Genomic DNA, 12,530 nt, shown 5'->3' on the forward strand with positions numbered 1-12,530 from the left:
AATAAACAAGGCAGTTTCCATATCTCTATTGTGCTGGGTAAGATCTGTGTTTTTCTTTTAAAGAAGTTATGAGGAGTCCATTCCCAGCTCACCAGTTAGTTAGTTCATGTAGGTACCACTCTGCACTGAGTCAGCTGAAACTTTCAGGGCAGATTCCCTACAGTTCCAAACATGGGAAGAAAAAACAGTATTTGCATGTCCTATCTCACTGAGATGTGAAATGGAGGATAGTCTGTAGATGGTCTGCAATAATGGACTTCTTTGTGGAGGTGCTAAGCATGTTCTCAGACTGTTCTGTCAGCACGAACACTCAGTATGCTCTTATCTCACGTAATGTAATTAAAGCCTTTCATACATATATCTCCTCCCCTCTTTTCTCAGCTTTGGCCTCCAGCTCTCAGTTGAGGGACAGGCTTTGTTTTCTTTCTTTGTTTGTTTTAATAGTCTTTTTTAAAAAAAGAAAAAATATGAAACTCAAAGTCTTGTGCACAATAGGTAACTGGATATAATATCAGAACATGGACTGCTGTATCCTGATTATTTCACACAGTTCTTGTGTATCTCCATCTCTCCCATGGTGCCTTGTGCATCTCTCAGATTCCCTCCTCCTTGGAAGACCAAGAGGAGTTAGTGAACAAACATGTCCATTTGCAAAACAGAGACTGCTTATCAGATGTATACACACGTATATACATATAAAGAGATAAAAGTTGGAATGCATAAAGGTAATAATATATTATTTTCTTAGTATTTGTTGGAAAAATATAAGTACTTTATTTCAGATATGTTCAGTGTTCTCGCGAAATCCTGGTAGATAATCCTGTTATTCTTCAGTAAAGGTGTTAGACCAATAAATGCTATGAAAGGACTTGCTTTGCGTATAAAACAGGATTTCAATTTCCGAGTGTGTTTAAGTACTCCATATTTCTGCTGAGGGAAAGGTTTCATCAGTCGGTAGCCACATGAGCTCCTTTCCAGTACAAAAGGACTGATACAACTTACTCATAAGCCCAGGGCAGCAGACACCTGTCACTTAGTAACAGCCTTTGGAGCTGAGCAGAACTGGATGCTGTGCCAGATTTGGCCCAGTGGCCTGAGGGTGAAAGCACCAGAGCATTCCAGCTTTCAGTATGATTTTTCACTGATTTGACAGGGAGACTGTTCTGGCACACAAAAAAGCAAAAGCCTGCACTATAAGTTGGTTTTGAATACATCCCACAGTAGCCTAAGCAGCCAAGATTTGGGAATGGCTTGTAAGCCAGTCCAAGTAATCCAAATAATACAAATGTTTCCAAGGAGAAAGTTATGCAGACTAGTAAGTCCCTGATTCTGAAAATACTGATCTCTGTCAGAGTTCCAGATCATCATCACTGACTACATTGCTCTGATTTTGACAGCAGGTTTTGCTTCTTTAGGTACACCCACTACACCTCCCACAGCTCACAGGGGCCATTCACAGCATTATCAGCAGGCAATGAGGAGGACTTCTAAGCTAGGAGATAAGTGTCTGGAAACAGACCCCAGAGCACCTTGTCTCTTGTTCCAAATTTGGGCATTCCATATGGGATTTTTCTTTATACCTGAGGAAAACTAAAGTCAGCATCACCTGTACCAATGACTTCCATTCAGAGCTCTTCTTTGTGACCACAATGGGCTGCTGCTTCCATGTACCCCTGCACCTCCCACTTTCAATCAGCACTGGAAGGAGATGTGAACAGAATGAATGGACACATCTCCTCTGCAGCTACTCCTCCATACAGGAAAGAGAGGAAAGGCTTCACGTAATGACAAACAGAATGAACATGGACAAATTTTCTAACCGAATCCCATGCTGTTGAGATTAAAGAGCTGGTTGGAAAGAACATCTTCCACTATTCCTGTCTACATAAATGCTACACAGATGGTATCGTCTCTTCAGAAAAAAAATGCAAGTATTCTCGAAATGCTGACAGTAGAGCCTCTTTTGAAAAAGCTGCCATTGAGAATAGTGAGGAGTACAATATTTTCTTTCCTTTAGACTTAGTGCTTGTGCAGTGACAAGACACAATATCATCATTATTTTCCTTTAATGGTTTTGGATCATTAGTTGTCATCATAGTTGATTATAGTAACTAGCTATGCACTTAAATGTATGTGACTAGAAGCATGATCAGTAAATTTAACTTACTGATTCCCTAATGGGTTCACTTATGCCTTTAGCTTTGTAAGATCAGTAGCAGCAGGTGGAACTCCTCTAAAACCCATCCAAATACACTCAGGACTATTTCCTTGGTCTGCAGAAATTTTCAGACAGATCCATGCAGGATTTCCCAACACTAATGTAAAAACATTTTACTGAAATATAAAAACTCATTTCTCAGAAAGGTCATGGTGGAAATGTTTCTTTACACGTGTCTTGGTGTCTACACAGGAATCATGTTGCCATAATTTTTCCTTTCTACAGGTGGTATGGAGGTAAAAAGCAGTTTCAAAAGCTGAGCTGATGCATGTACACAAAACAAATTGGTGGTAGTGTAATAGAAATTATGATAACTTACATAATGGAGTACAGCGTAAACTTTATGCTCTCTGGAATGTAATACAAATTCTCTGAAGGGCTTTGCAGATATCAGTTGATAGTTCTGTGTTTGTGTAGCTAGCAGGCTGCTGTAGGTTCAGTGGTAGTACTGTAAAAACAGAAAATTCGACATGAGATGCTTTCCCCTTCAGCTGCTTTGCCTTTTGTAACCAATAGATGGTGGCAACCCAGAGTGTACGTGGAAACATTCTGTGTCTTGCTCTACAGAATGTAAAAAATGCGTTGTATTTTATTTTGTTACTTTTTTTTTCTGGGATGACACTCCTAGAACTTTTCCATATCCAGAAATATAACATTAAAAAATGTAGCAGTTCCTTAAATAAAAAGTTTTCCATAGATTATCACGACGGAAGAAATGCAATGCTGCTTGATATTCAGTGTATATTTTCTCCTGACAGTTTTATGGTACAATTAAATTTCATACTTTCTTTTCTACCACTCTGAATATGCATTAGAAAGCCAACCATCATAATTCTAAGCCAATTGGCTTGATTTCGTTGTTTAAATTCAGATATTGCTTCTTTCTGTGCATTTCAAAAAGAGGCGATGGGCTGTAACAATGTGTTTAGAATCAATGCTGTATTTGGTCACCCAATGTCTAGCTTGCAAGAGAATTGTTTCTCTAAACTCAAGTTATGTGCTTCACATGAAAAATGAAATAATGCAATTCTAAAATGTTTTATTGATATAACAAACTGAAGAGAAACAGTAGAGCTAATGGAGGGAAGGGAGAGGGGAAGATTATGGAGCTGGCAGCATATTAGTTGAAAATTATACCGATATTTAGATGGACTTAATAAAACTCATTTGAATGCAAAAGAATAAACATTGAGCTGATATTAACTTTTAACGCTTGTCATTTTATGTTAATTTATATTTCAAAATTACAGTTGATTTTTTTGCTTTGTTTTGTGGGGTTTTTTTTTTGTTTGGTTGGTTGGTTGGTTGGGTTTTTTGCTTCTTCTTCTTCCTTTTTATTTTATTTTTTTTATTTTTTTTGTAATCAGACCGGCTAATTGTACCTCAAACATGTAAATTTCACATGATGCCAACACCACATTAAAAAATAAAAATCAACTAAGTACTTGGTTATAAAGACCTATAATTCACTGAAACTAGATTCTGACTGAGTTCCTCCAACCACACAAAGCATCATACTTTGCACTAGTAAAACCATTAAACTTCTCTGAGACAATTTCTTGAGTTTGCTTTACCACGTGTTAGACAGTGTTAATGCATTCCACTGTGTAACTTTCTCTTGATCATTGATTGGATCATCCTTGGACAAATCCTTCATCTAACCTTCATATCTTCAGAGGCAGTTTTCAAACCTTTCCTCATGATAAAACCATTATCAATAAATATTTTTCTATCACCAAAATGGTCTCAATGGGATCACAAGCTTTGTTCCTAAACAGTACACAATATGCTATACTTGAAAATCCTAAAGGTCTGCAAATCTTCTAAAAACAAAATGTAAAACCAGTATCTGACATTTTATGTGTTGGATTCCCTTCAGGGCAAGTGCTTCCAAACACAAATTAAGCAAAGGTACAAATCCAGAGCATGCCAAACTAACAGGAGTATGTATGTTACTAGAAGATTAGCTCTTTCTTCTCTTAATTTACTCTCTGGAGTTAGATTTTATTTCATTTCTTCAACCATGTTTCCAGAACTGAAATCATAAATCCCTTCTGCCAACTCTGTACAAATAGTTTTTTAAGTGCTCATAATTCAAACGTCTCTTTAAAATAAATAAATAAATAAACAAATAAACAAACAAATAAAACAGACCAATTTCTTTAGCTTGAATGACTTTGGTCTTTGTCAGACTGGGAGATCATAGAATCATAGAATCACTCAGGTTGGAAAAGACCTCAAAGACCGTCAAGTCCAGGAGATACTGTACTCTTTATATAGCAGAAATGTGCTGGGCTGATAACCTTGTTGCACTAGCACTGTCAGTTTAACGTATTTTTTTGTTTAGCACATATTTTTATAATGAAATCCAAATATCTCATTGAATATTTCTGTTGGGTGTGGGTGAGAAGACAAGATTATTAGCAGACATAACAATTGAAAGGTCTTTACTCTTTCAATAGGCCATTCTTTCTCTTCTCTCCACCTTCCCTCATGGTCAGTGCTTTATTCTTGTCATCTTTTAGGACCCACACTGTTATGAAATCAGTAAGCTAACTTTCAACACAGCAAATAACTTAAGTGAAATTCCAGTTTATTCGTTAATATCTATCTGTAGCTAATGGCTGAATGTGGTTCCCCTTTTCATTTGATATGTCCAGGCACATGTTATCAAACTGCTTCTCCTTTACATTGAGGTTTTCCATTCGCATCGTCACCCTTCTTGTTACTTCACATAAATATATATAAATATATTTATATTAGATCTATTTTCTGTCATATTGTCTATTTTAATGTTGAGGTCACAACAATCTTACTTTGCTTTTTGTGGTGAGGAAGAGGAGAAAAGTTTGGAAGGAGTTTGATTTTCCTGACCGGAAGGAGTTTCATTCAAGAAATACAGTCCTGTATAAATGACTCTGCTCCAGTTTGTTATCTTCTCTCAGTTGTACCCATGAAATGCAGGTTGTGCCAGTTACAGAGCACCAAGAAAAGGGTTTACTTTTGCTTGATGTAGAGCAGTGAATATAGAAGAATTCTGAAATTGCCAACCATCCTTATGATAACGAACACTTCTTATCAGTCGCTCAGAACTTATTTTCCTTTATTAAAACATCTTCCATAATAGCTAGTGCATACTTACAATGCTAGTTACTTTCTTGCAATTATGTTATTCAGAAATAATTGGATTTCTGGGTTTAATTGGGCTCTAAATTAGCCAGAGCTTTCATAAAAGCTATTATGGAGATTTCTAATAGCAGCTTTTCCTGCTATTTAAGCACAGAGTATTTCAATGAGAGTGATTTGCCAGTGTAAAAAGTCTTGGCTGCTGTGAACTCTAGCACAGGTTCAGATTAATTATGACAATTTAGGCACCATCCTTTTGTAATTAAACATTTGCTCAAAACATTACCCAGAGTGCTCAACTGTGTCAGACAACTGGTTGCCCCTTATTTAGAAAGATATGATTTTGTTTTCCAGCTCTCGAAAAGATCAAGAAGCTTTAGGGTGAATGGGCCTCTGATTACTGCGCTCAGAGGCAGAGTCAGCACCTGCTTGTTCCCACTACTTGTTTCACCCACTCAAGCAGGAAGAGACTATGAGAGGTGTCTTCTCAACGTCCCCTCCCACCAGATGGATGCTACATGCTCTTCATCGCTTGTCTCAGTGTATCCAGTCTTGCATACAAACTTCCTTATCTGCTGGCCCAGTGGGTGAGAAGGGTTAAGAACAACAATTAAAATACCGTTGATTTCTGCCTATAGCCATCCATGTTTCATGTAAGCAAAGATTTATCAATATTTGTCAATAATACATAGGTCATTCTGAAAGTAATGCCTCCTGTTTATTTCCGTAGAAACTACAACTCTGCAAGTCTGAGCCTTTAGTTTAGTCAGCATTGTGACAGAGTGGACAGAGTTAATGGTTTGTCTGGATTTCAGGAAATCCAGAAGGATTATTCCTTTCCTATCCCAAAATACAGTGTACATTACTTTACCTGCTGAGGGCTGTGCCTTGAAATTTTTCCTCATCGCTCGATGGATGGCTGTTTTGAATCTGGCTTGTAGTGGTGACACCACATCTTATCATCAGTGTCACCTTCAGCCTCATATTTTTCAGTAGGTCCTGACACTGAAACTAGTAATCATAATCCACTGATTGATACACATGAGCTTATCGTGATACTCTTCATTTCATGGTGTGTCAGAGGTGTGCGGCCATTCAGAACCTGACACGTGTTTCATGCTACTGTCACTGCTGCTGATACTCACCACCCATCACCTCACTATGCTCACATCTACTGTTTGGTCTCCATAAACATTCAGTAACTATCAAAGAACGTCAGTGGGTTCCTTTTTTGTGTGTGTGTGTGGAGAAATTTAATTCCACACCTTTGCTTCATCTACACTTCTGTGTCAGATGCCTTTTAATCTGACTGCCCCTCTGCTGCTGTCTATCACACAGTAAGAAAAAGTAATGGAATATAGATAGGATTGCTCAGCCTCTACTGCCATTCCACCAACATCCACCTCTGATGTCATGGCCAACACAGTAAAATAGGGGGCATTACTGTCAAAGCAGCCCTCGTAAGTTCACCTATGATGACTGTGAATAATGCAATGTTTAATATTCCCTAAATTTTTTAGATAACCTTGGTAGAAAGTCATTAATTATAATATTTATCTGTTACTTGAAAAAGAACATGATATAAAATGACAACTCAATTTTCCACTTTGACATTTCAAATACAACTAGGTCACATTAATCAATCAATATGGTTCTTATCATACACACTGGTCAATTATACCCCAGCTGTCAGTGACAGTTTTCTGGCTTGCAGTCTGGACATATATACTCTCATGACAACTACATTCATTTAACCCTTTTGTATTTTACAACCAGTGTATTGCTTGAGGCACATCATAAATGTAGGAAACGGGCATCAGATACTTTCCATAATCCTAATTCCTTTTCTGTGCTATTAGTTTATTTCTAAAGAACCAACTTTCAGTGCTCTGAAAGTCAAAAAAATAAAAGAAATTGCATAAGCTCTCTTTCTATGAAGAGAAAGTTGCCCATAAAATAAAACCAGCGGTGCTACAAATATTGCATTTGCATTTGCTGATTGCAAGGTTACAATTATAGTTCACTGTTTTAATGAAGTCATAAACTAGCTGAGCTTTCTTTGGTTTACTGCAGTGTAAGAACCCTTTATTGGAGTCTTAGCTACATAAACCATAATTATTAATGATATCTCTCTAAAACACATTATTAATACTGTTTGCCAGGACATTATTTGTGTGCTGGGTTATCTCTAAAGATGAGTCAGTATCTCCCAAATGATCTTTGACACAGTTTTAAGTAGAACTTCTCACCTTCAGACAAATCATATAACTCTTAACCTTCCTATTGTTATTAAAATTATTCTGAATGAGTGATGCGGTCATAAATCTTGTGATATAGGATTTCTCCACTGGAAAATGCTGTTTTGCTGTGGTGAAATTGCTCACTCTAATTTCCATTGAAAAATATTTTCTGATAGCAACAACGGAGCATTTCAGATACTTCTTTGTAAGGGGATATTTCATCTTTCTTTTAAAAACAAGCAGGACTTTCAAAATATCCCGAGTGAGTCACTAGCACAATGTAAAGGAAGATGATGGGAGAAGGGATTCCAAAACACCTTTTTCAGAATTTGGATTATGTTTTCATTTTACACTAATGAAATCTAAAGGAGCTTTTTGATGTGTTTGCTCAAAATGGGAATTGGATTGGAATTGCAGTGTTTCATGTGAAAAAGAGTAGGTAGTTTTTATGGGTTCAGTCAGGCTAAAGACACCAGCACTGACCGATGACACTTCCTCCCTCAGAGGTGATGGCTTCTGCAGTACCACCCTCTGTGACTTCCCCAGAACATGAAAGAATATTAAGACATCCTCCTGATCCATGCTAGTTCTTTCATTTTCCTGTGCAAAGTTCTCTTTGCTCCAAATGTTTCTTGGAGGGAGCACTGAGACGGCAATTTGAGAGTTCCCAGCCCTTCCATAGGTACGATGAGACACACTTCACATCTTCCTGACAGGCTGAGGGAGTTGGGTTTGTTCAGCCTGGAGAAGAGAAGGTTGCGGGGTGACCTCATTGCAGCCTTTCAGTATCTGAAGGGAACTTACTCCCAGGAGGGGAGTAAACTCTTCGAAAGGGCTGATAATAGCAGGACTAGGGGAAATGGTTTTAAGTTGAAGGAGGGAAGATTTAGGTTGGATGTTAGGGGTAAGTTCTTTACTAGAAGGGTGGTTAGGTCCTGGAACAGGCTGCCCAGTGAGGTTGTGGATGCCCCGTCCTTGGAGGTGTTCAAGACCAGGTTGGACGGGGCCCTGGGCAACCTGATCTAGTAAATGTGTATGTTTGGTGGCCCTGCTAGGCAGGGGGGTTGGAACTACATGATCCTTGAGGTCCCTTCCAACCCGGGTAATTCTGTGATTCTGTGATTCTGTGATTCCTTCATTAGTGCCAGCAGCAGAATATGGAAGCAAGATGAGACCAAATTTGAATATCAAAAAAGTCATTCTCCAGTTTACCCACACTTAAAACCTGTCACATTACATTCCTAGCACTAATTAGCTACGCTGTTCCAATTTAGAAGTAACGGCATCTCAGAGGTGGTTGATTGACCCTATCGGTTACAAACTGTTTATTTATTCAGGACAGAAATAAGGAAAAAAATTGTGAAAAAAAGGTGTTGCATGCATCTAACAGTTCAATAATTGCTGTTTGCATGGTCTTATTTTTTTTCAACATCATATTTTTGTGCTGTTGTGCTCACTGGGACATTTAGAGGGTAATATAGTGATAATTTATGACATAATAGTCTGACGTGTGACAGTATTCCTGGTGGTGCATTTCGTGTCATATTAGCAATACAAAAATTGTAACAAGCTGATGGTGGCAGTGGGCTCCCACTGAGATCTGCCTTATTACACTGGTATCCATGTCACATTTTTCCTCTTTATTCACAGTCTTGACATTCAGTGGCTTCAGTGTTTTTCTTTTAAAAATCATAAAGGTCTTCACTTTGGATCCCAAATCATTTAGATGACACTCCTTTTCCAACATTAAAGCCAGTTTGAGAACACAATATCCTAAGTTCAACTACATTCCATAGGTGAAGGCTGACGTACCTACATAATTTGTATGTGTGATCTATAAAGGAAAAGTCCCTTCTTAATCAACCAGTAGCTTGAGCCCTGGTCCATGCTGGAGTGGGAGATAGGAGAGAACAGCAAACATTCCTAAGGCAATTTAAAGGTACATCTTTCACACTCTCACAAACATTATGTTTCCACTTCTCAAACATGCATGAAAATTGCCAGCTAATAAAATCTGTCTTTTTGGTGTTTATTTGGCTTTCTTGAAACAAAGGCAGGCAAGCTGGAGAAACGTTGAGCTGTTCTCATATAGGTAACATGAAAACAGCGATAAGAGATATGCTGACATACTGGTCAGCTCAAATAAACAGATGTGGTAGGAAAATGCCTTCTGACCCACCAGAAAAGAAAATAATAAAAAATCTTAACACTTCCATGTTTTCCTCATCATCTACAAAACTCTCCATTTCAGTCTCTGACACTTTGGCACTGCCAGGAGTGCGGTCAGGCTGCCAGCCCTGCTCTTGTTCCGAAGGGCACAAAGCTTCCAGTGTAAAGCCCTGCTTTGATTTTAGCAGTGCTTTGGAAGAAAGCCATTGTAAGCCCACAGGAGCCAAGTAGGACTTTGATAGGGAGGCAGTGCACGGTGATTTTGTTGTCATGGCAGGTCTGTGGACTCTGCCTCTCAATTACCTTCTTTTTTTTCCCAAATGACATATTCAAAATGGAATCAACCTGGATCTACAAAGTCATTGATCGTACTGCTGTATCTTCTGTTAATTTATTTATGCCATTCCTAAATTTTCATTACATTATCATCCCCCATCAGAGAGATCATCTCTATTAGAGTAAACTGAAAGGCACTGGTTGTGACAAAAAAAAATTCCCATTAACAAGTCATCACCTAATCGTATTAGGATCTTTGTATTCTATTATCAGCTTTCTCATGTGATACTGTTCCATAATGACAGGGATTTGACTAACACTGTGTGAACTCAGCTAGCATAATCTGAAAGTTACTACCAAGTGTGTATTTATACAATAAGGTGTCACTGGTTTCATGCTTACACATAACTCTAGCTCATGATTTGATAAGATGCGAATGCTGAAAGTTAATTTCCATCAGATCAATGAAGGAGGGAGGGATAGAGTTATCAGCACTTTGCGTTGGATTGAAACCAATTCACATTGGATTTGGTGGGGTCTCAAAGGAAGTCAGATTTTTGTTCTCTATATACACAGAAATGTCTTTAGTGGGAGGCAGAGAAGCTGGTCTCTTCATTCTTTGAGCACTGCAATGGCGCAGCTCATATATGTGATATGTATACAGTAACATTGTTCTGTATTTCAGTCAGTTGCAGTGAAGACAAGGCAGAGGGTAGGGCCCTTACACTTCCAGTTCAGAGCACCTTTCAGTGAACCTGATGCCCATTTCGTTCCTGACACCTCCTTCCTTCTGAAATGCCCCACTTATTTCCCCATGTTCCCTCTGCTACTGATCCAGATTGACCCCACCTTAAGCTGAGCTGCCCAAGTTAGCTGTGGAAATTATACACAGATGTAACATTTTAGTTCATTATTAGCAGTCCACGTATGAAAAACATGTGAAAATGGGGAAGAAAAGTCTCTCTCCCTTTTTTCTTACTTCTTACAGTTCTGGCTCTAACACAGGAGTAAAATGCATGGCCCAATAGGTGTATCTTTCTCACTTTCAACAATCAGAAGATACATTTCATGGATAACAACCTGGGAAAAAAACACTTTCCAAGCCAGAAATTCTAATTTGTTTCAGAGTCTTGAAGAGACAAAACTGAACTTCATTCACTCTCCTACTGATGATCTTCATACCGACTTTACCCCTACGTCAAAGGAAAGATAAAAGGATACATTTATTTTTAAAAGTAAAGTCTTCTTTGGGAGATATTAATTGTGGATATATTTAAAACAGTGGCACGCTGAAGGGTACATATCAAGAGTTGTCACAGAACTAAAGTTTTCCTTTGTTTTTTCACTGCTAACCCACTCCATGAGTCTGAATGAATAAAACTATTAATTATCTTAATAAGGGCAAATACACACACATATATATATTTTTTTCATTTTGAATTCTCCTATCAGAAACACCATAGTGAAGAGCAAACCTCACATCACATCAGAAAAGAATTGATAGCAGCAGACTGCTCATATGACAGCCTCCCACTGGCAAGATGCCGAGCACTAAGGTCAGGGACTGTCCTTTTGGTATTCCTTTGTACAGCATCAGCCATGGGCTCAGATCAATGCCTGGTGTTCTTAGATCTACTATCACATAAAGAGCAACACATTTTTATCAAGCTCAGTACCCCACAGCGAAATAGGTAGTATTATAAATGACAGAAAATGAAGCTAAATTGTCAAAATAAATAAGTTACCTATTGTGCTTCTGTATCCTTGGTATCTTTGTTATGGAAATTCATATAAGGGGATAATGCAAGCACAGTAACGTCAACGGAAATTTTACTTTGATTTCTATGAGCTTTGCATCATGCTTTTACTTCCTAATTTGCGACATCCAGTAATCCACAATACAGCTCACAGAGTTCTTAGTTTGAATTAGTGAAGTTCTGCTCCCTGATTGGTTTTAAGCCAATTTATATAGGCTTGTCTGTTTAAGCTGTTAATACTGTTGAAGATTACTATGGTATTACTACAGTCTGCAATATTTCAAAGCTTACGGCAGTGTTTCTCACCAAATCCTTGAAATGGATTTGACTTCTGCAACACCCCTTCTAGTTGTCTGAGAGCTATCACTTGTGAAACAACCTGCTGAAAGCTTGGCCTAACTGTGTAAGTGTCAGAAAATAGCATTCCATTTGCCAAAAGAGCTAACACAGGAATCCAACAATTCAGCATTAAGCTGGTGAACGTGTTTTTACTTCATCCACCTTGAGGTAGCTGGGTAAACATTTTGGTTAATTAAGCTGTGAAACTCCTCGCTGGTTCTGCTGGTTTACCAGTGCATTACTTAAATTCGTCCTACGTTTTCTTTTATCATTCATTCATTCGTTTTAGTAAAGAATCACCCATTTGAAACAGATACTGCTTTTGCATACGTGGATAGTACCCCTTAATAAGTCAGTGTTCTGCTCTAACTGCACAGGGAAAATAAATTAGTGCTGTATATTAGC

Source organism: Coturnix japonica, chromosome 1, assembly GCF_001577835.2.
Source record: "Coturnix japonica isolate 7356 chromosome 1, Coturnix japonica 2.1, whole genome shotgun sequence".
Taxonomy (NCBI): Eukaryota; Metazoa; Chordata; class Aves; order Galliformes; family Phasianidae; genus Coturnix; species Coturnix japonica.